Source organism: Chiloscyllium plagiosum, unplaced genomic scaffold, assembly GCF_037043375.1.
Source record: "Chiloscyllium plagiosum isolate Xiang-an unplaced genomic scaffold, Cpla_swu_hap1 HiC_scaffold_21, whole genome shotgun sequence".
Taxonomy (NCBI): Eukaryota; Metazoa; Chordata; class Chondrichthyes; order Orectolobiformes; family Hemiscylliidae; genus Chiloscyllium; species Chiloscyllium plagiosum.
In genome coordinates, this window is record NW_028270159.1 from 35,886,941 (window position 1) to 35,911,532 (window position 24,592).

The window sequence follows — 24,592 nt, forward strand, 5'->3', positions numbered from 1 at the left end:
CCCTCACCTTACTCAGCAAACTTCCAAGAGGCACCATATCAAAAGCCTTTTGGAAGTCTAAATAGATAACATTCACAGAGTTTCCCTGGTCTAACCTACTTGTTACCTCTTCAAAGAATTCTAAAAGGTTTGTCAGGCACAACCTCCCCTTACAAAATCCATGCTGACTTGTTCTAATCCAACCAAGCACTTCCAAGAATTTAGAAATCTCATCCTTAATGATGGATACTAGAATTTCACCTGCATCCCTCTAACTCCTTCCTATTTATATACCCATCCTGATGCCTTTTAAATGTTGTAATTGTACTAGTCCTCACTGCTTCCTCTGACAGCTTATTCCATCCATGCACCACCCTCTGCATGAAATAGTTGCCCCTTAGGTCCCTTTTAAATCTTTCCCCTCTCACCCTAATCATATGCCCTTTAGTTCTGGACTCCCCCACCCCAGGGGAAAGACCTTGTCTATTTATCCTATTCATGCCCCTCACGATTTTATTTATGTCTATAAGCCTCTGACACTCCAGGAAAAACAGCGCCAGCCTATTCAGCCTCTCCCTATAGCTCAAACCCTCCAACTCTGGCAACATGCCTGTAAATCTTTTCTGAACCCTTTCAAGTTTCACAACATCCTTCCAATAGGAGGGAGACCAGAATTGCAAGCAATATTCTGAAAGTCGCCTAACCAATGTCCTGTACAGCCGCAACATGACCTCCCAACTCCTATACTCAATGCTCTGACCAATAAAGGAAAGCATACCAAACACCTTCCTCACTATCATATCTACCTGCGACTCCACTTTCAAGGAACTATGAAACTGCAAGGTCTCTTTGTTCAGCAACACGCTCCTGGATCTTGCCATATAAGTCCTGCCCTGGTTTGCCTTTCCAAAATGCAGCACTTTACATTTATCTAAATTAAACTCCAACTGCCACACCTCAGTCCATTGGTCCATCTGATCAAGATCCCGTTGTAATCTGAGGTAACTTTCTTCACTATACACTATACTTCCAATTTTGGTGTCATCTGCAAATTTACTAATTATAGCTCCTATGTTCACATCCAAATCATTTATATAAATGATGAAAAGCTTTGGACCCAGCACTGATCCTTGTGGCACTCTACTGTTCACAAGCCTCCAGTCTGAAAGGCAACCCTCCACCACCACCCTCTGTCTTCTACCTTTGAAATAGTTTTGTATCCAACTGGCTAGTTCTTCCTGTATTCCATATGATCAAACGTTGCTAACCAGTCTACCAAGAGGAACGTTGTCGAATGCCTTACTGAAGTCATTGCTCTGCCCTCAGCAATCTTTTTCATTACTTCTTCAATTAGCTCAATCCAAGTTAGTGAGACACGATTTCACTTCCCGCTCCTCCGCCCTTGAGCCCCGCCCCTCCAACCGCCACCAGGACAGAACCCCACTGGTCCTCACCTACCACCCCACCAATCTCCATGTACAGCGCATCATCCGCCGTCACTTCCGCCACCTCCAAACGGACCCCACCACCAAGGATATATTTCCCTCCCCTCCTCTATCAGCTTTCCGTAGAGACCACTCCCTCCGCGACTCCCTTGTCAGATCCATACCCCCCACCAACCCAACCTCCACTCCCGGCACCTTTCCTTGCAACCGCAGGAGGTGCAACACTTGCGCCCACACCTCCCCCCTCACTTCTCTCCAAGGCCCCAAAGGAAACTCCAATATCCGCCACAGATTCACCTGCACCTCCACCCACATTATCTACTGCATCCGCTGCAGCCGGTGTGGCCTCCTCTATATTGGGGAGACAGGCCGCCTACTTGCGGAGCGATTCAGAGAGCACCTCTGGGCCACCCGGACGAACCAACCCAATCACCCTGTAGCACAGCATTTCAACTCCCCCTCCCACTCCACCGAGGATATGCAGGTCATTGGACTCATCCACCGCCAAACCACAACAACGCGACGGTCGGAGGAGGAGCGTCTTATCTTCCGACTGGGAACCCTCCAACCACAGGGGATGAACTTGGACTTCACCAGTTTCTTCATCCCCCCTCCCCCCACCTTGTCTCAGCCGAATCCCTCCAGCCCGGCACCGCCTTCCTGACCTGCAGTCTTCTTCTTGACCTCTCCGCCTCCACCCTACTCCGACCTATCACCTTCACCTTGACCTCTTTCCACCTATCACATTTCCAACGCCCCTCCTCCAAGTCCCTCCTCCCTACCTTTTATCTTCTCCTGCTGAACACTCTCTGCTCATTCCTGAAGAAGGGCATGTGCCCGAAACGTCGAATCTTCTGTTCCCTAGATGCTGCCTGACCTGCTGTGCTGTTCCAGCAATAAAGTTTCAGCTTTGATCTCCAGCGTCTGCAGACCTCACTTTCTCCACGATTTCCCAACCACAAAGCCATGTTGACTATCCCTAGTCAGTCCTTGTCTTTTCAAATACATGTAAATCCTATGCCTCAGGATTCCCTCCAACAACTTGTCCACCACTGACATCAGGCTCTCTGGTCTACAGTACCCTGGCTTTTCCTTACCCCCTTTCTTAAATAATGGCACCATGATAGCAAACCATCAGTCTTCCAACACCTCACGTGTGACTATCGATGATACAACTATCTCAGCAAAGGGTCCAGAAATCACTTACCTAGCTTCCCACAGAGTTCTAGGGTACCTGATCAGATCCTGGGGACTTATCCACCTTTTATGCAGTTGAAGACATTCAGCCCCTCCTCCTTTATAATATGGACAACTTTCAAGATGTCACCAATTATTTCCCCACATTCTATATTTTCCATGTCCTTCTCCATAATAAACTTGATCCAAAATACTTGTTTTGCGTCTCCCCCATCTCCTAATATTCCATACATAGGCTGCCTTGCTGATCTTTAAGAGGGCCTATTCTCTCCCTTCTTACCGTTTTGTCCTTTATGTATTTATAAAATCTCCTTAACCCAATTTGCCAAAGCTATCTCCTATTCCCTGTTTGCGCTCCTGATTTCCCTCTTAAGTAGGATACTCCTACTGCCTTTATACTCTTCTAAGGATTTACTAGATCTTAGCTGTATATACCTGACATATGCTTTCTTCTTTCTCTAGACCAAAGCCTCAATTTCTCTAGTCATCCAGCGTTCCCTACACCGACCAGCATTACCTTTCACCTTAACAGGAATATACTATCTCTGGACTCTCGTTATCGCACTTTTGAAGGCTTCCCATTTTCAAACTGTCCCTTTACCTGCAAACACCCGCAACCAATCAAATTTTGAAAGTGCTTGCCTAATAAAGTCTAAAATGGCTTTCCTCCAATTTAGTACTTCAACTTTTAGATTCTGTCTATCAGTTTCCATCACTATTTTAAAACTAATAGAATTACGGTCGCTGGCCCCAAAGTGCACCCCCACTAACACCTCAGCCACTGCCCTGCCTTATTTCCCAACTGTAGGTCAAGTTTTGCAGCTTCTTTCATAGGTGCATCCACATACTGAATCAGAACATTTTCTTGTATACGCTTAACAAATTCCTCTTCATCTAGACCCTTAACACAATAGCAATCCCAGTCTATGTTTGGAAGATTAAAATGTCCTCCCATAATCTATTATTCCTGTCGATAACTGAGATCTTCTCCCAAATGTGTTTTTCAATTTCCCGCTGACTAATGGGGGATCTATAGTACAATCCCAATAAAGTGATCATTCCTTTCTTATTTCTCAGTTCCACCCAAATAATTTCCCTGGCTGTATTCCCAGGATTATCCTCCTTAGGTACAGCTGTAATGTTATCCCTTACCAAAGATGCCAGTGCCCCTCCTTTCTTGCACCCCCCCCCCCCTTTTATCCTTCCTATGGCATCTATATCATGGAACATTAAGCTGTCAGACCTGTCCATCCCTGAGCCACGTCTCTGTAATTGCTATGATATCCCAGTCCCATGTTCCTAACCATGCCCTAACTTCATCGGTGTTCCCTGTTAGGCCTCTTGCATTGAAATAAATGCAGTTTTATTTACTTAGTTCTCTGCTTTGTTCCAGCTTGTTCTGACAGTTTGACTTGACCCTTTTCCCAACAGTATCAATCTCAGACTGATCACTTTCTTCACTACCTCTCTGGGTCCCACTCACTCCTTCTTACTCATTTAAATCCTTCGGAGCAGCTCTGGCAAATCTCTCTGCCAGTATATTAGTCCCCTTCCAATTCAGGTGCAATCCGTCCTCTTGTACAGGTTACTTATACCCCAGAATAGATTCCAATGATCCAAAAGGGAACCCTTCTCCCCTGCACTAGCTCCTCAGCCACACATTCATCTGTTCTGTCCTCCTATTCCTACATCCAATAGCTACTCGCACCGGGAGTAATTCAGATATTACTACCCGCATGGACCTCCTTTTTAAATTCCACCTAACTTCCTATCTTCTCCCTTCAGAATCTCCTCATCTTTTTCCTTCCCATGTCATTAGTTCCAATGTGTGCAACAACCTCCTGCTGGTCCCACTCCTCTTTGAGAATATTCTCTGAGATATCTTTGATCCTGGCACCAGGGAGGTAACACATCATTTTGATTTCTCTTTGTTGGTCACAGAAAAGTTTGTCTGTGCCTTTAACTACAGAGTCCCCATCACAATCGATCGCTTGGAACCTGATGAAAGGCTCATAACATTAGAACTAGTCTTGGTACCAGAAACTTGGCTGTTTATGCTATATTCCCCTGAGAGTCCATCACCCCCATTTTCCAAAACAGCATACTTGTATGAGATAGGGATAGCCACAGGAGACACTTACACTACCCGCCTCACTCTCCTACCCTTCCTGGCGGTGACCCATTGACTGTATCTGTGGTTTATCTCTCTTCCTATAACTGCCATCCATCACACCCCCTAGCTCCTGTAAATTCCTCATTGCATCTATCTGTGACTCCAACTGGTCCATGTGATCTGATAGGATTTGGAACCAAAGACACTTCCTGCAGACATAATCATCAGTAACATTGAAACTCTCTCTAGCCTCCCACGCCCAACAGGAAAAGCACATCCCTCTACTAAAGGCCATCGTTGCAACTTAATAATCTGCAAAAAATAGTTAAAAATCACACAACCCCATGTTATAGTCAAAGAGTCATAGTCATAGAGATGTGCGGCATGGAAACAGACCCTTCAGTCCAACCCGTCCATGCCGACCAGATATCCCAACCCAATCTAGTCCCACCTGCCAGCATCCGGCCCATATCCCTCCAAATCCTTCCTGTTCATTTACCAATCAAAATGCCTTTTAAATGTTGCAATTGTACCAGCCTCCATCATTTCCTTTGGCAGCTCATTCCATACATGTACCACCCTCTGTGTGAAAAAGTTGTCCCTTAGATCTCTTTTATATCTTTCCCCTCTCACACTAAACCTATTCCCTCTAGTTCTGGACTCCCCGACCCCAGGTAAAAGAGTTTGTCTATTTATCCTATTATTGCCCCTCATGATTTTATAAACCTCTATAAGGTCACCCCTCAGTCTCCGACGCTCCAGGGAAAACAGCCCCACCCTGTTCAACCTCTCCCTATAGCTCAAATAACAGATTTATTTGGAAGCACTAGCTTTCGGAGCTCTACTCTTTCATCAGGTGGTTGTGGAGTATAAGATCATAGGATACATGACCTGATGTGGTATGATTTTTAACTTTGTACCCCACAGTGCAACACCGGCATCTCCAAATCATTGCAGAAAAGAGCAGTCTTATTACTCTTAAAAAACACTGCTCCAGGCTAACTTCGTACTTATGCTTTATATTTTTAAATTTTTGTCAAGAGACAGATCTCAATAAAACATACAACCAAAAATAACCTACTCTACTCACTATTGAAAAAAGACAGCAAGGTTACACTTAAAAACCATGCACTTATCTTCTCATGTGCCGTGAGTTCTCTCACAACATCCCACACACCTTCCTCCAAGGTCAGCTGTGAATTTTGCTGTTTGTTAATTTTTCTTCGATGCATTATGATATCCAGAAGTACTTGAACTTAAACAGCAAAGTTTCTCTCTCTCTCTCTTTTTCTCTCCCTCTGATGATAAGCTGATTCATCTATAATTCCCTGGACATGTCTGCCCCCTCACGTGAATATATAAATTACATGAGCAGTTCACCTGATCTCAGGCACAAAACATTTATAACAAACTATGAAATGTGAAGAATAGTGCTTCTGCTGTCTTTTCCATAGATTCTTTTTAAATGCTTGGATTCAAATCCATCTGGACCAGGGGATTTATCCTCTGGGATTGTTCAGCTTTTAATAATACATACTTTTGTTTCCCACAAATACACTATCTCACTGTTCATCTCATCATTCAATATCATATCTACTGCTTCAGTCTATTTGGTAATACTGAAGTGAAGTAACATTTATTATTTCTGCTATGTCTTTCTATTGTTACTTATGGTACTCTGCTGCCTATTCCTTAATGCTCCTATTCCCATTACAGCCTTTTCTTTTTTTGAAACGGAGTGCCTTTAAATTAAATCATTACTTTGCTCTATGTTCTTTGATATTTTAAATTCATAGCTTCTCTCAGCCTTCTAAATGTCTGACTTCTCTCCTAATGTTTTGCATACTGCTTTATCATATACTCCTTTGGTGCCTCTGTACTTAATGTCTGCCTCATTTCTGACCCTCAATTGTTCCCTATGTCTTTATTCATCAATTGTCACCTATTATTGTTAAATTAGCTCTTGCTTCTTGAAGGAAAATGTTTCTCCTGGACTCTAGTGAACACTGTTTAAAATGTTTCTTTTTGTTGTTTTACATCTTGCTAAGGGTTAGCATAATCAGAACAAAGTGGTTTGTGTATCTGCTGGAACTTCTCTGAAAACATTGGCATCCTCTCTGTGCATTAATATATTTAAGAGATCAGAGTCTGATGGGATCCAAACCATGGATGATGTGAACCTTTGAGCAAACTGATATTAGGTTGCTTTGATTATTTTTCTATTCATATTCCTTCCAAGAATTTAAAGGTTGTTTGTTTAGTTTTGAAGATCTGAGTGCTGACTGAATGGGTTATTACAGTTCAAGACTGCATTTAATTTTCTAGAGTTAGTGACTTTAATTTTGACTCAAATTAATATTTCCCTTTAATTTTTTCTACTTTCATTGATTTGTTCTCACCTCCTCTATCAACCAATTTTAAAGGCATGAATTCTTTGTTGATTTGTCAAACAGAGGTTGGGAACGGAAGGAATTGGGGTCTGTAAATGTCAGCAGTGACTGGAGAGTTGGTCCCCTGGCTCCACTCTCAAGGTTGGTTTATTTTGGTCAAAGTGGTCTGGGGTCCAGCAAGGCACTGCCCCACCCCCCACCTGAAGTTGGCAGTCAAATAGGCTCCAAATATAAATATTAGGACGCAATGGAGATTTTCCAGTCACTCTGCAATATTGGCAAGCAGGTACGCATCATCGCAGGACAGAGACTGGTCCTGTAAACTAGTCAATGGGCACCCATTGTTTGCTTAAGTGGGGTGTGACCTAGAGTCATAGATGTTTACAGCAGAGAGCAGTGGGAGCTGGGCAGAAGTGAGATCGGAACAGGGAGGTTGTTGGGAAGGCAAGTGATTGCTAATTAAATAGGTGTGTAGGGTCTCCTTCCCACCTTCCCCCTCAAACCGAAATAAGAGCCCACAGACTCGCAGCAGGAAGAGTGGGAGCGTCAATCTGGGGGCCGAAAGAGAAGATGAGACACCACTTTAAGGTTTCCAAAAAACTTACCTTGACCGGCAGAGCCCTCCATTTCTGTTCCCCCAGCAGGAAGAGCAGGAGCTCTAACCAACAAGGACCCTTGTGTGTTGTTAAGGGAAGGCTTTTCAATTTATATTTCTTGTGTATCGTATGATTGATTAAACAATTAATTGGTTAATTGAATAAGACCCTAGCAGAGAAGTACTAGAAATTATTTAATATATAAATTGTAAAAGTTAATTAAATAAGTATTTATGGCTGGATAGGTGGTGTGCTGTAGCTGTATGATGTGGGAGTTGGCTGATCTCATTGCGAACGACAGTGATCATAGCTACAGCAAGTGTTGGTTGTTGTAAGAACTCTGGATCAGAATTGATGACCTGGAACCTGAGCTTCAAATTCTGCCGCACATCCGGGAGGGAGAGAGTTACCTGGACACTTTGTTTCAGGAGGCAGTCACACCCGGTAGATTAAGTAATTCAAATTCAATTAGTGATCAGGGACAACAGGGTGTGACTGTAAATGAGGCAGGTAGGGGGATTCTGAGTTCAGGAGTGGAGGATCCTCAGCCCTTAGCCTTGTCCAAGAGATATGAGATTCTTGCTCCCTCTATGGATGAGGGAAAAGGCTGTGGGCAGGATGAGCCAGCTGACCGTGGCACTGTGGTGCAGAAGGCCATTCAAGAGTGGGAGCAAAAAAGGCACGTAGTTGTTATAGGGGATTCTATAATTCGGGGGACAGGTAGTATCCTATGCAAGCCGGATTGGGAGTCCCACATGTTGAGTTGCCTGCCCGGTGCCAGGGTGCAGGAAATCTCTGACCGGCTTGAAAGGATATTGGAGTGGGAGGTGGAGGATCCAGTTGTTGTAGTCCACGTTGGGACTAACAACATAGGTAAGGCTAGGGTGGAGGACCTATTTGGAGATTGAAGCACAAGGAAGGAAATTGAAGCCCAGGTCCTCAAGGGTCATAATTTCCAATTTACTGCCCGTGCCACAAGCCACGTGTCAATTGGCATAGGGATAAGAAAGTTAGGAAAGTAAACACGTGGCTAAGGGAATGGTGTGGGAAAGAGGGATTCCATTTCATGTGGCATTGGCATCTGTTTTAGAACTGGGAAGATCTGTACCATTGGGACGGTCTCTACCTGAACCGATCTGGAACCAGTGTTGTCGTGAAAAGGGTAAATAGGGTGATCGGTTGGACTTTAAACTTCTGATTCAGGGAGAAGGGAAAGCAAAAGTGACAGGGAGTATGGAGTTAAATGGAAAGATAAGCAGCAGGATAACAGGTGTGCAGGTGGGTTTAAGCTCAAGGCAGACTAGGAATGCAGCAAAAAGGAAGAATAACCCAGGACATCTTATGATTTCCAATATCTCTAATAATGATAAGAACGTTAGCATTAAGGCACTTTACCTGAATGCTCATAGTATTCAGAACAAATTAGGTGAATTAATGACTCAAATCATCATGAATGATTATGATGTGGCAGGAATCACGGAGACGTGATTGCAGAGGTTCAGGACTGGCAGTTGAACATCCAAGGATTTACAACTTATCAAAAAGACAGGGAGGTTGGCAGAGGGGGGAGCTTGCCTTGTTAGTTAAGAATGAAATTAAATTTATGGCACTGAATGACATAGGGTCAGATGATGTGGAGTCTTTGTGGGTGGAGTTGAGGAATCACAAAGGCAAAAATAAACATCATGGGAGTTATGTACAGACCTCCGAACAGTGGTCATGACCAGGGGCACAAGATGTACCAGGAAACAGATAGGACATGTCAGAAAGGCAAGGTCATGGTGATCATGGAAGACTTCAACATGCAAGTGGACTGAGTGAATAATGTTGCCGGTGGATCCAAAGAAAGGGAATTCATCGAATGCTTACAGGATGGCTTTTTGGAACAGCTTGTGATGGAACCCACAAGGGAGCAGGCTATTCTGGACTGAGTGCTATGAAATGAGCCAGACTTTTACAAGATCTTAAAGTAAGGGAACACTTAGGACGAGCGATCATAATATAGTAGAGTTCATTCTGCAGTTTGAAAGAGAGAGGCAAAATCGGACGTAATGCTGCTACAATTAAATAAAGGCAAATACAGGGGCATGAGAGAGGAACTGACAAAAATCGACTGGAAGCAGAGGCTAGTAGGGAAGACAGTAGAGCAAAAATGACAGGAGTTTCTGGGTGTAATTGAGGATGCAGTACAGAGGCTCATTCCAAACAAAAGAAAGATTATCTGGGGTGGGGAGAAGGGATTAGATTGCCATGGCTGACAAAGGAAGTCAGGAAATGTATCAAAAAAAAGAGAGAGCCTATAAGGTAGCCAAGAGCACTTGGAAATCAGAAGATTGGGAAGGCTACAAAACAAAAAGAGGATAACAAAGAGAGAAATAAGGCAGGAGAGGACCAAATATGAAGGTAAGCTAGCCAGTAATATTAGAAATGGTAGTAAAAGTTTATTTCAATACATAAGAAACAAATGAGAGACAAAAGTAGACATTGGGCCACTCCAAATTGATGCTGGAAGGCTAGTGATGGGAAATAAGGAAATAGCTGAAGAACTTAATAAGTACTTTGCATCAGTTTTCACAGTGGAAGACATGAGTAATGTCCCAACAATTAAGGAGGGTCGGGGGCAGAATTGAATATGGTAGCCATTATAAAAGAGAAAGTGCTAGAAAAGCTAAAAGGTCTAAGAATTGATAAATATCCTGGCCCCAAGGGCTACATCCCAGAGTTCTGAGGGAGGTAGCTGAGGAAATAGCGGAGGCGTTGGCTGTGATCTTTCAAAAGTCACTGGAGTCAGGGAAAGTCCCGATTGATTGGAAGATCGCTGTTTTCACCCCCTTGTTCAAAGAATCAAGACAAAAGATGGAAAATTATAGGCTGATTAGCCTAACCTCGGTTGTTGGTAAAATTCTAGAATCAATCGTTAAGGATGAGATTTCTAGATTATTGGAAGTGTAGGGTCGGATTAGAGCAAGTCAGCATGGATTTAGTATGGGGAGGTCGTGCCTGACAAATCTGTTAAAATTCTTTGAAACCCAGTGGATGTTATCTATCCAGACTTCCAAAAGGCCTTTGATAAGGTGCCTCACGGGAGGCTGCTGAGTAAGGTGAGGGCCCTTGGTGATTGAGGTGAGCTACTGGATGGATTAAGGATTGGCTGTCTGACGGCAGAGAGTTGGTAGAAATGGTTCTTTTTCTGAATGGCAGCTGGTGACAAGTGGTGTCCCACAGGGTTTGTAGCTATTCACTTTATATATTAATGATCTGGGTGAAGGTACTGGGGGCAGACAGGTAAGTAGCACTGAGGAAGTGGGGAGGCTGCAGAAAGATTTAGACAGTTTAGGAGAGTGATCCAGGAAATGGTTGATGAAATTCAACGTGTACAAATGAGAGGTCTTGCACTTTGGAAAAAAGAATACAGGCATGGACTGTTTTCTAAACAGTGAGGAAATTCATAAAGCCAAAGTACAAAGGGATCTGGGAGTGCTAGTCCAGGATTCTCTAAAGGTTAACTTGCAGGTTGAGTCCATGATTAAGAAAGCGAATGTAATGTTGTCATTTATCTCAAGAGGGTTGGAATCCAAGAACAGAGGTGTGCTTCTGAGACTTTATAAAGCTCTAAGTAGGCCCCATTTAGATTACTGTGTCCAATTTTGGGCCCCATACCTCAGGGAGGACATATAGGTACTGGAGTGTGTCTAGTGGAGATTCACACAGATGATCTCTGGAATGGTAGGCCTAATATACAATGAACGGCTGAGGATCCTGGAATTATATTCATTAGAGTTTAGAAGGTTGACGGGAGATCTAATGGAAACTTACAAGATAGTCCATGGCTTAGAAATGGTGGATGCTGGGAATTTGTTTCCATTAGGTGGGGAGACTCGGACCCATGGGCAAAGCCTTAGAATTAGAAGGGGTCAGTTTAGAACGGAAATGAGGAGACATTTCTTCAGCCAGAGAGTGGTGGGCCTGTGGAATTCATTGCCATGGAGTGCAGTGGAGACTGGGACATAATCTCTGCCTTGAAGACATTTAATTAATACTTGATTTGCAAGAATTTAATGGTTACAGGGAGAGTGTGGGTAAGTGAAATTGAAACACCCATCAGCAATGATTAAATGGCGGAGTGGGCTTAATGGGCTGAATGGCCTTACTTCCACTCCTATGTCTTGTGATCTTATGGTCTTATGTTTACAGCATGGAAACAGGCCCTTTGCCCCAACTTATCCATGCCCAGTCTTCACACTTAACCTAGTCCCATTTGCCTGCATTTGGTTCATTTCCCTCCATACCTATCCAATCCATGTACCTGTCCAAATATTTCTGAAATGACACAGTAATACTCACTTCCACAACTCCCTCTGGCTGCCCATTCCAGATGTTCACCATTCTCTGTGTGAAAAAATTGCTCCTTTGGATCCTTTTGTATCTCTCCCCTTAAACCTATGTCCTCTAGTTTTAATTCCATTCACTTCTTCCCCCACAACCTCCACCCCCAAACTAAATCCCCATCATAAGCATAAATACTGCTCTATTTCTCAACTGCTTTTCATGCTGTAGAAAAATCATTTGACTTGAATTGTTAACTGTGATTCCTCACTACAAGTGCTTCTAGACATGCTGAGTTTCTCCAGCACATCTGCTTCTGTTTCAGATTTCTAGTTTCTACAATTCTTTGCTGTGTTTTAGAATATCCTGCTTCTAGTTGGCCTGTCGGTTTGATATTACAATGTGACAGGGGATAGGGACTGAACTTTTAGTCCTCAAGGCCAGCATTCCTGCGAGACTTTAAGAACCGCCCACCCCCCTTGTCTCCCATAGTGCAGCATAATGATTACAGCTTTCAGATCAGGCCATCCCCCTTCACAAGTTGTAGAATCCCTACACTGTGGAAACCAGCCATTCAGATTACTGAGTCTCATTGACTCTCCAAAGAGCGTCCAGCTCAGACCCACCCCATATCTATAACTCTGAATTTTCCATCCCTAATCTACTTAACCTGCATTTCCCTGGACAATTTATCACGGCTAAACCACATAATCTACACATATTTGGACTGTGGGAGGAAACTAGAGCACCCAGAAGAAACCCACACAGACACAGCGAGAATGTGCAAACTCCACACAGACAGTTGCCCAAGTCTGGAATTGAACCCATGTCCATGGTACTGTCCTTGCTAACCACTGAGTCACCATGCCACCCCAAAGATAGTCTGCTGGTAACTGTCACCAATTTTATTTGTATGTTTGAGCTGTCTGGAAGCTGTCTCCACCTTGAAGCTTCTTCCCTCCCTTCTACCTACTCTGGCATGTTTCTCCTCTCTCACTGTTGAAGGGCCTCCTCTGAATCCTCTACTTTTAAGAGCCTATTCCCCACCCTTTATTGAGCAGTGAGCCTGCCCTATGCCTAATTGGAAATGCCACATCCATGCCATGCAAAGTCGGGACCCAGATATTTCAGTGGCTCTAGGGCCTGACCCCTTAAGAAAAATCCTACCTGGCACCTCCAACAGGACATTGTTCATTCATGCATGTTCACTCAATCCATCCGTCAGCTTAAATTTAATGTTGAAGTCTCTGGAGTGAGACTAAAACCCACAAATTTCTGACTCAGACTTGGGAACGCTACCAGTTCAGCCACAGCTGACACAGTGCAACACTTAATAGAGATGAAAATCCCTCCTGACACAAGGTGTAACCCAAAATGTCAATCTGTCTTTTGGGATTTTGGCAGACCTGCCCACTGTGCATTTCCATCATTTACTGCATGGTAGTGGTGGTTGAGAAGGTGGTTTTCAGATTGTATGAACTGAATGATCTTCCAGACCAGATGGATTAGTTACAAACATTTATGATGTCATCAATCACCTGACTGTTGATTTTACACCTCACATTTCCCATCCTCAGTTTAATGGCTTCTGCTGATTCTTTCTTTTCTTTTTTTCTCCTCCTTTCCTAATTTTGAAATTATCTGATCTCTAGTTTCTCTTCAATGTCCTTCCATTCTCTCGAAACTAACCTTGACCATCAGAATCCTGTCCTGCCCCCTCAACTCTCTTCCAACTGAACTGCTAACTGCCTAAAACAAAAGGAACTCCAGATCTGCACAGCATGGGTTTTGACAAAGAATCATTGGATCCTGAAAAGCAAAATTTTGCTTTCTCTCCATAGTTGCTGGCACACCTGTTGAGTTCTTTCAGCGACTTCTGTCTTTGTTTCAGCATCTGCAGTTCTTTGCTTTATTCAAGTTACTGACTGGTAACCTCCTTATGGTAGGTGATACTATTTATGGTTTCCATGCTTTCTGACGATACTCCTGACAAACACCCTGAGACATTTTATTACATGGAAGTTGCTAAGTTAGTGCAAATTGTTCCAGCATCTCACCTTTCCAACCCTCAGTCAGCAAGAACTTGCATCAATGCTAATCTGTAATTACATTTGAAACTTTAAACACACCTAACAGTTGGTTAAAGGTTCAGTCTCTTCTAGTTTTATTTAATTATTTTGCTGAACTCATTCCTATAGCTGTTTAGCAAAACTTTTGATATAATAATATTTTACTGCAAGTTTCCAGAGAAGCTTTTTCCAGCTACTTCCAAATTTTGGCCATCAGACTTTCCAGGTCTTTGCTTTTGTGGTTAATTAAGAGTAATAAAACACAATGTTAAATGGAAATCCAATCCTTACAATATGTTTAATTTCCCAATATGCATATTATATCCACAGTTCTGGACTAAAGAATAAAGCATATACTGTCTTACCACAGAGTTTGAACAAAAATATATCTTTCGAGAATGAATTTTCTGGCAACAACTTCTTCATTTGCCCTTAATTTTATTCAGCAACTATTTCCAAAACTGCCTGATCCACTTACAGTTCTTCAAAATTATTGATTTTATTTCCCCTCTCTAATTTATTTTTAAATTTTTTACAACAAGTGTCTTCAGGGAGCAACTTCCTCACTTCAGCTGCAGTGAAAATCAATGCCTGGTTCAGTAAAGAAGCCGTGACTGAAACTTGACAACTGCTGCAGCCAAAATGGCTACTGGGCAACAAACTATGGGCCATGGAACTCACACAGTGCAGGGCTACAGTAACAGCACCGTTACCACAAGGAACAAAGCACACCACTGGTAATGTTTCAGCGGGATATTTCTGGGGAAACCCTGCTACCCAGGATCAAGATTTTTGATTGTATGTCGAACAACTTGGCCAACTATCAGTAAACATTTCTTTGCTAGCGGCTATTGGATGAGAATCTGAGGAAAAGGAGCATGGGGAACAAGAAGAGGAGGGAGTAGAACAGGAAGCAGGCACAAAAAAAGTGAGGCTACGATGCAGACTCTCTTCTGTCCTGGCTCTATTGTACGATATTATTACTGAAAACAGCAAATGCTGTAGATCACAGCAGGTCAGACAGCATCCATGGAGAGAGAGCAAGTTAATGTTTCAACGAGGTAAAAACAATGACTGCAGATGCTGGAAACCAGATTCTGGATCAGTGATGCTGGAAGAGCACAGCAATTCAGGCAGCATCCGACGAGCAGCAAAATCGACATTTCGGGCAAACGCCCTTCATCAGGAATAAAGGCAGAGAGCCTGAAGCTTGGAGAGATAAGCTAGAGGAGGGTGGGGGTGGGGAGAGAGTAGCATAGAGTACAATAGGTGAGTGGGGGAGGAGATGAAGGTGATAGGTCAGGGAGGAGAGGGTGGAGTGGATAGGTGGAAAAGGAGCTAGGCAGGTCGGACAAGTCCGGACAGGTCAAGGGGACAGTGCGGAGCTGGAAGTTTGAAACTAGGATGAGGTGGGGGAAGGGGACTTCAACAGCTTCCTCATTTCCCCTTCCCCCACCTCATCCTAGTTTCAAACTTCCAGCTCCGCACTGTCCCCTTGACCTGTCCGGACTTGTCCGACCTGCCTAGCTCCTTTTCCACCTATCCACTCCACCCTCTCCTCCCTGACCTATCACCTTCATCTCCTCCCCCACTCACCTATTGTACTCTATGCTACTCTCTCCCCACCCCCACCCTCCTCTAGCTTATCTCTCCACGCTTCAGGCTCTCTGCCTTTATTCCTGATGAAGGGCTTTTGCCCGAAACGTCGATTTTGCTGCTCGTCGGATGCTGCCTGAATTGCTGTGCTCTTCCAGCACCACTGATCCAGAAGTTAATGTTTCAAGCCTAGTTGACTCTTCATTAGAGCTCTGAATGAAGAGTCATTTAAAGTCAAAACGTTATCTTGCTATTTCTCCATGGATGCTGTCTGACCTGCTGTGATCTCCAGCATTTGCTGTTTTCAGTGATATCCTAATAAACCCCTTCTGCACCTTCTTCCAAAACTCCACATCCCTTTATCGTGTGGCTTCTAAAATTGCATTCATCAGTCCAAATGTGGCCAAACCAAAGTCTTTATAGAGCTGCAACCTCGCGTGCCAACTCTTATATTCAATGCTCTGATCGATGAAGGCAAGCATGTTGTATGCTTTATTTACCACCTTATCCACTTGTGTTGTCACTTTCAGAAAGTTATAAATTTGGACCCGAAACTTCCCCTGTATACGAATGCTCCTAAAGGTCCTGCTATTTGCTGTATAATTTTCCCTTCATATTTGCCCTCCCAAAATGCAACAACTCATACTTGTCTGGATTAAACTCCATCTGCCATTTCTCCACCCAAATTTCTAACAAATATACATTGTGCTGTATCCTTTGACAACTTTCCTAATTATCCACAATTTCATCCATTTTTGGTCATCTGCAAACATACAAAACAGACCACATATATTTCTATCCAAATCACTTACATATCTGCAAACAACAGAGATCCCCGCACTGATCCTTGTGGAACACCACTGGTCAAAATCTCAAGTCAGAAAAACACACCTTCACAACTACCCTCTGTCTTCTATGACCAAACCAATTTTGTACCCAATGTATCAACTCATAGTGAATTCCATGTGACTTAATCTTCTGGAGCAGCCTACCAAGAGGAACTTTGTCAAATGCTTTAATAAAGTCCATGTCGACAACATCCACTGCCCTACACTCAACCATCCTTTTTACTTCCTCAAAAAACCCAATCAATTTTGTGAGATGAGACCGCCCTTGCATAAAGCGGTGCTGACTATCCATAGCTCCTTGAAAGTGGAGTCGCAGGTAGATAGGATAGTGAAGAAGGCGATTGGTTTGCTTTCTTTTATTGATCAGAGTATTGAGTACAGGAGTTGGGAGGCCATGCTGCGGCTGTACAGGACATTGGTTAGGCCACTGTTGGAATATTGCACACAATTCTGGTCTCCTTCCTATTGGAAAGATGATGTGAAACTTGAAAGGCTTCAGAAAAGATTTACAAGGATGTTGCCAGGGTTGGAGGATCTGAGCAACAGGAAGAGGCTGAACAGGCTGGGGCTGTTTTCCCTCGAGCATCAGATGCTGAGGGGTGACCTTATAGAGGTTTACAAAATTATGAGGGGCATGGATAGGGAAAATAGACAAAGTCTTTTCCCTGGGGTGGGGAAGTCCACAACTACAGGGCATAGGTTTAGGGTGAGAGGGGAAAGATATAAAAGAGACCTAAGGGACAACTGTTTCACGCAGAGGGTGGTACGTGTATGGAATGAGCTGCCAGAGGATGTGGTGGAGGCTGGTACAACTGCAACATTTAAAAGGCATCTGGATGGGTATATGAATAAGAAGGGTTCAGAGGAATATGGGCAGGGTGCTGGCAAGTGGGACTAGATTGGGTTGGGATATCTGGTTAGCATGGACGGGTTGGACCGAAGGGTCTGTTTCCCTGCTGTACATCTCTATGACTCGATGACTCTATAAGTCCATTCTTCTCCAAATGCAAGTAAATTCTGTCCCGAAGAATCTTTTCCAGTAACTTCCCTACCACTGATATAAGACTGACTGGGCTACAATTTCCTTGATTATCTCTGTTTCTCTTCTTAAGTAAAAGACCAACACTGTCTATCCTCCTCTCTTCTGTGACTAAAGAGGATACAATATCTCTCTCATGGCCCCAGTAATCTCCTGCCTTGCAGTTTTCAGTATTCTGGGATAGATCCAATCAGAACCTGGACTCTTTGCTTCCTTAATGTTTTTCAAGACCCCTAACACCTCCTGCTTTCATTTTTTTTTGTAAATATATTTATTAGCAATTTTTTTAACTTTACAAACATATGAAATTATTGAAAGAAACAATCACAAATATCAATATAATAAAAAGAAAAAAAAACACAAATTACAATACAACTACTATCTACTAACTACTAACCTACTCTATAATACAAAGCAAACCCTAACACTGTGCAAAGCAACACCAAAAAAAAAGAAAGAAAAGCAAAAAAACCCCCAAAAAACCCCACAAAATAAAGAACAGCTATGCTCGGCGCAAGGCTCCCATACAAAGGAACCGGAGCATTGTATACATACCCGTATTACCTCGGGAGACCCCCTCCAGGGCCCAGGGCTTGACAAATCTAATCATCCTGTTAAACAAATGCCCTGCTTAAGATAACTGATAAATCTATATCCAAATAACTCAAGTAGGGCTGCCATGTCTTATAAAATTGTCTGTTGTGTGGTGCACCATGTTTGTGAAAAAGTCCAAAGGAATGTGCTCCATAATTAATTTCTGCCATCCCAGCAAGCCTGGCAGGTTCTCAGACACCCAATTCATCAGAATATTCTTCCATGCACAGTGTGGAAGAATATTAAATAGTTTCTTCCCATGCCCATCTAAAGATGGTAAATTCAATAGACCTAAGAAGAGAGATATCAGGTCTACTTTGACTTCAGTCCTCAATAAGCTCCCTATCTCTCCCGCCACAGCGCTCCAAGAAACACGGAGCCTGTGGCATGTCCAGAAGCAAGGGTAGCTACACTTATTTTACATTTGGGCCACATTGGAGATGCCCCCTTTTTAAACATTGCCAAACGGTCTGGTGCCAAATGAGCCCTGTGCAGAACTTTTAACTGCGTAGCACATGTCCTGTTACAGATTGAGATCTTTCGAGTATTCTCCCGTATGTTCTCCCACGTTTCAGAAGAGATCTCCACTCCCAGCTCTTGCTCCCAGACCTCACATAACTGGTTAATATCCTGCCAGGCCCTGCCACTCAGCAGGCTATAGAGGGCACTAACCGAAAGAGTGCTTGTGGCACGTAGCAACAACCTCTCTGTAATGGGCTTATAGAGCTTAGTGAAAAGTGTAGTCTTCTTCCGGATGATATCCCTAACCTGAAAAAAACAGAAAAGGTCTCTGCTGGGCAACCCGTATTTGTGGCTCAGTTGCTCAAAAGACATCATAACCTCCCCCTTAAACAAGTCTCCCAAACTAGAAACTCCTCTCGCTGCCCATAGTTTGAACCCTGAGTCCATCATCCCTGGGTTGAAACCCTGGCATGCCAACTATAGGTGTAAGTGACGAAGTCTTGGATAAACAACCCTCACTCTGATGCATCGCCCTCCATGCCTTGACTGTACTAATGACAATGGGTTCCGGCAGGGGTCCATAACTGTCCTCATCTTATTCATGAACAATAGGTTAATAAGAGGGCTCATTGCTTGGGAGGCCTCAATATCCAGGCATATTGAGTTTGGATCGTTTCCTACCCAATCATAGACAAAAGACAGCAGGGAACTCAATTGATACCTTCTGATGTCAGCAGGGAAATCAACTCCTAGCCCCCTCCTTGAGGCAACTGCAATTTAGTAAGTTTGATGAGGGGCCGCCCACGATGCCAGGCAAAGGAATCAAACCACCCCATAAGCTTCCACAGCGTTGACCTGGGAAACATTATAGGGAGCATACGCATGGGATAAAGCAAACGAGGAAGAACATTAATCTTAATGAGAGATATTCGGCCCAGCTATGATATTGGAAGAGCCTCCCATCTCTGGAGATCTCGCCTAAAATTGTCGAGCAAGTGAGCAAAGTTAGTCCGAAATAACAGATCAAACTTGAGGGTAATAAAAATGCCTAGGTACCGGAACCCTGCCCATGACCACTTAAAAGGGAACTTAGAGCCACCTTCAACTTCTGGCACATCCTTAAGGTTCCCCAAAGGCATAGCTTCTGATTTTGCAAAGTTAATCTTATATTCTGAAATAGCCCCAAATGAATTGATACATTGTATCAAATGGGGTACGGAGGTGATCGGGTTCGATAAAAACAGAAGGACATCATCCGCATACAATGTAATCTTGTGTGCCCTTGATTCTGGAGCGGTTATGTGGATGTTCTGATGAAGAGCCTCTGCCAGCAGCTCTATCACCAACATAAACAACAATGGTGAGAGGAGGCAGCCTTGTCGACTACTCCTACCGATTGTAAAATTTCCAGACTTCACCGCATTGGTGATGACTGCAGCCAGAGGGTGGTGATATAAAACCTCCACCCACCAAGCAAAGACTCCACCTAACCCAAACTTTCTAAGACATAAAAAAGATGCTGCCATTCCACCTGGTCAAATGCTTTCTCTGCATCTAAGGAAATCACCAACCCCTAAATCAATCATTGCTGACAAACTTGGATCACATTCAGCAACCTTCTAATATTATTAGAGGACCTACGGCCCCTTATAAAACAAGTATGGTCCTCTTTAATAATATGGGGCAACACCCTTTCCAATCTCAGCGCCAGGATCTTGGACAGAATCTTGAAGTCTGAATTTAATAGAGAGATGGGCCTGTATGAGGCATAGTCCTCAGGAACCTTCCCCTTCTTAAGAATTAAGGAAATATTAGCTTCTCTCAAAGATGGTGATAGGCATTCATGCATATAGGAATGATTGTACATCTCCAACATCGGCCCTGACAGAATCCCTATAAACTCCTTATAAAACTTACCTGGAAGACCATCAGGGCCAGGCGTTTTCCCACTCTGAAATTGCCTAGCTGCCTCCTGTATTTCCTGAACTGTCAAGGGGGCATTAAGGAGAGAGGTCTGTTCCAAGGTTACCCCTGGGAGGTCTAGGTTCTTAAAAAAGGTCTCCATTTTAGCCCTCCTGTCTTCGCAACCTTCAGACCGATACAATTCAGAGCAAAAATTTCGAAAAGTCTCATTAATCTTTTTAGCATCGTATGTAAGGACCCTGACGCTGTCTCTGATTGTAGTAATGGATTGGGGAGTACGCTTTTTCCTAGTCAGTTATGCTAAATACTTCCCTGGCCTATCCCCATATTCGAACAGCCTCTATCTAGCAAAAGCAAGTTCTTTCTTTGTGTTCTGTGTCAGTGTTGAATTCAAGGCAGCCCGAAGGGCTGTGATCCGCTGTAGCTTAGTCACCAAAGGCTGCGCAAAATGTGCTGCATCCGCGGCTTTCAACCACGTCTCAAGTAGACGCTGCTGTTCCTCCTTCTGTCATTTCCAGCTAGCCGAATAGGAAATAGCTAATCCTCTAGCAAAGGCCTTAGCAGTCTCCCATAGCATGGATGAACTACTAGCTGTGCCTGAGTTGATAGTCAAGAATTCCTGAAACTCCTTCAAAAAGTAATCCACAAATTTGGAATCCTTAAAGAGAAAGGGGTCCAAACGCCAGTGCCGCAAACCTAGCCCTTCACTCTTGGCCTTAACCTCCAAATATACTGCCGCTTGATCAGAGATAGCTATATTCCCAATTTTACAACCCATAATCAAATCCAGAAGGGCCGAGGGAGCCAGAAGGAGGTCAATCCTCATGTGACATTTATGTGGGTTTGAAAAAAAGGTGCAGTAGGGTGCCGGTAGGGTGAAGACTTCTCCAAATATCCACCAGCCCCAACTCCTCGCATAAGTCAACCACCTGCTTGGCCTGCGAAGAAATAGTTGGGGCCCACAAGGCATCCTGTCCACTGTCGGATCCAAAAGACAATTAAAATCCACCCCCTATAATAATGTGCCGTGTTCCAAAAGCACTCAACTTAGAGAAAGCACTAATCAAAAATTTGAGGGGATGCGCCGGAGGACAGTAGACATTTAAAATGCCATATTCCTCCCCATGTATCAGGGCTTTAAGAATCACAAACCGTTCCTGCTCATCTTTCACCTGCTCTAATAATGTGAACGGAAGATTTTCTGGATAAGTACCGACACTCCTCTACTTTTAGTAGTAAAAGATAAAAAGAATACCCAGTCATAATCCCCTGTTGTAATTTCAGGTGTTCCCCATCATCAAGATGGGTTCCCCGCAACAAAGCGATATCAACCCTTTCCCTCTTGAGGCTAGAAAGCACTTTTTTTTCTTTTAATAGACGAATGACTTCTCTTAATGTTCCAGGTGCACCATTTAATAAGACACTTAGCCATATCCCCTTTCAGACAGCCTTGAACCCCTTGAAGGGAGTACTCTGCTTACAAAGTGCTAAGCATAAGTAAATAAAAACTCATAAAATCGAAAAACTATATATACAAAAACTATTCTATCATAACTATAAACAACTATGACTAGCAAAAAACTACAAAGAAAACCAACTATAGAACCTTGAATGAAAGACTCTTCCCCCTGCCCATAGGGGGCACTCACCCTACCCATCCCTTCCTTCACAGCTCCTTCAAACCTGGACTGTGCCCCAGCCTTAGGCCAGAACAAAAAACAAGGAGATGATCCTTAAATCAAAAGACAAAGTCAGGATGAGCACTCCACCCATCCCTGGCTTCATCACACCCTACCTGTGACTAAAAGAGAAGCAGAACAAACAAACAAAAGGGAGAGAGACAACAAAGAACATCCACAAAATTTCCCCTCAGAAAATCCAGTTATTAAAAAAAAGGAACAACTTATTCCAAAGTCTTTTCCCCCCTTTCCAAAAAGGAAATGATTAGGCAGAAAGAAAGGAATAAAAAAATGGAAGGGAAAACATGGGGAAAAATAGAAAAGAGAACAAACATTAACCATATTCTTCAGGCCAATCCATATATTTTAAAGTGTCCACAAAGTTTTTAGCCTTTTCCGCCGAGTCAAATGTATAAACTGAGTCCTCATGGCTGAAACGAAGTACTGTGGGGTATCTCATGGAGTACTGGATGTCCAGGTTCCTCAGCCTCTTTTTAACTTCATCGAAGGAGTTACTCTTTCGGATTACAGCTGCTGAAAAATCATGGAAAAACATGATTTTTGACCCCTTGTACAGCAGCGCCTGCGGATCCTTTCCCAGGGATCTGGAAGCTTCTATGGCTTTTTGCTTGTCCTTATATGAGTGGAAGTGCACTAGGACCGGGTGGGGATGCTGCACTGGCCCTGACCTGTGTACCATAAACCGATACGCCCTTTGAATCTGAAGCCTGTTGGACTCCATGTGAAGGCCCAAAAACTTCGGCAGCCAGTTTTCAAAGAAACTGACCGCCTGTTCACCTTCCTCACCTTCAGTGAGCCCAACAATTTGACGATTTTTGAGGTCGTCAATATGGTTTTGCAAGGCCCGCACCTCTTGCTCTAGCACCTGGAACCGACTGGATGAGGACTCTATTGCAGCTTCCGAGGCCTTAGTTTGACCCTCCACCTTCTCCAGCCTCTCCCCGAGGCCCTGGATCTCCTGCTCGTGCTTCTGCAGCATGGATGCGATTGGTTGCACCTAGGCACGAATCTCCACATGGATTTCCTCAATCGCAGTGGCAACTTTCAAGGTAAGTCTCTCCAACACCGCAGCCAATTCCTGTGAGTCTGTCAGGTCCCTGAGGGGTTCAGGAGAGGCTACTGCTGCTGCAGCCTCTGATGTTGTAGGTACTGCAGGGGAGTGTCCTCTCTGCAGGTGTTTGCTTGCTCCTTTTCCCTTTGGCATCCTTCCCACTCCCAAATATTAACAAATATGTGTTCTGTACGGTTTTAAACTAATATTTCCACCACATAAGTTGGGGAGAAAGTGAGGTCTGCAGATGCTGGAGATCAGAGCCGAAAATGTGTTGCTGGAAAAGCACAGCAGGTCAGGCAGCATCCAGGGAACAGGAGAATCGACGTTTCGGGCATAAGCCCTTCTTCACCACATAAGTTGGCCAGGGATAGCAAAAAAACACCGGTTTGCCTTGCCGTTAGTCAGAGCTGTCCACAGCAGTCCTACAGAATCACCGCCATCTTGCCGAGTCCACCTCCTCCTTTCTAATATCAACATGGCCCAGAGTATCAGCAGACCCCTTTCTAAACTTACCATCATCCATTACCTCCTCTGTGGTGAATACTGTTGCAAAGTACTTATTAAGAACCTGGCCCATATCATCCGTCTCCATGCATAAATTCCCTCCAATGTCCTTGTCTCCAGAGCACTGACCTTCTGGCTGAGGGGCATCCCGTCTGTCCATCTATTTTTCCAATGCTTGTTTTATCATTCCACAAATGAGAAAATTAGGTTGCAGTTTAAAACCTATGTGAGATTTAGTTCCAGGATCAACATTCTCAAAACATACTGCATTGAATAATTTTATCATTAACTTTAGGTTATGCATAGATCGACTTAGCAGCATAAAAGTCAAATTAATTAGACCTTTAAATGCATGTTGCAGGGTATCTTTCCCCCAAGGATGATTGTTAATCTGGAAAGACAAAGCTTGGTGTTGAAATGCCTGTCCAAATTGAGTGTCAGTAACAAGGTTTTTTTTGCGTCAATTTGCTCTTCAAGTGATCTCAATTAAACAGCTGCTCTTTGGAACTCGGTGTAATCTTCGTTTCGGCATTGAACCAGACAACTGGACAGGGCTGCAGTGATAATACAAAGGATACAGTCTCTCTGCCACATTAGTCAATGCTGACTTCACTCATTTCCTGGATAAACTCTGGAGCCAATTGGCCAAGAATTTGAAGGTTAAATATTTGCTGACAGTGGGGAATTTGTCTGTTGACAATTTCTAAAGTGATGCTCATGATTTCCTAACTACTTTTAGTTGGAACACCTTGCATAG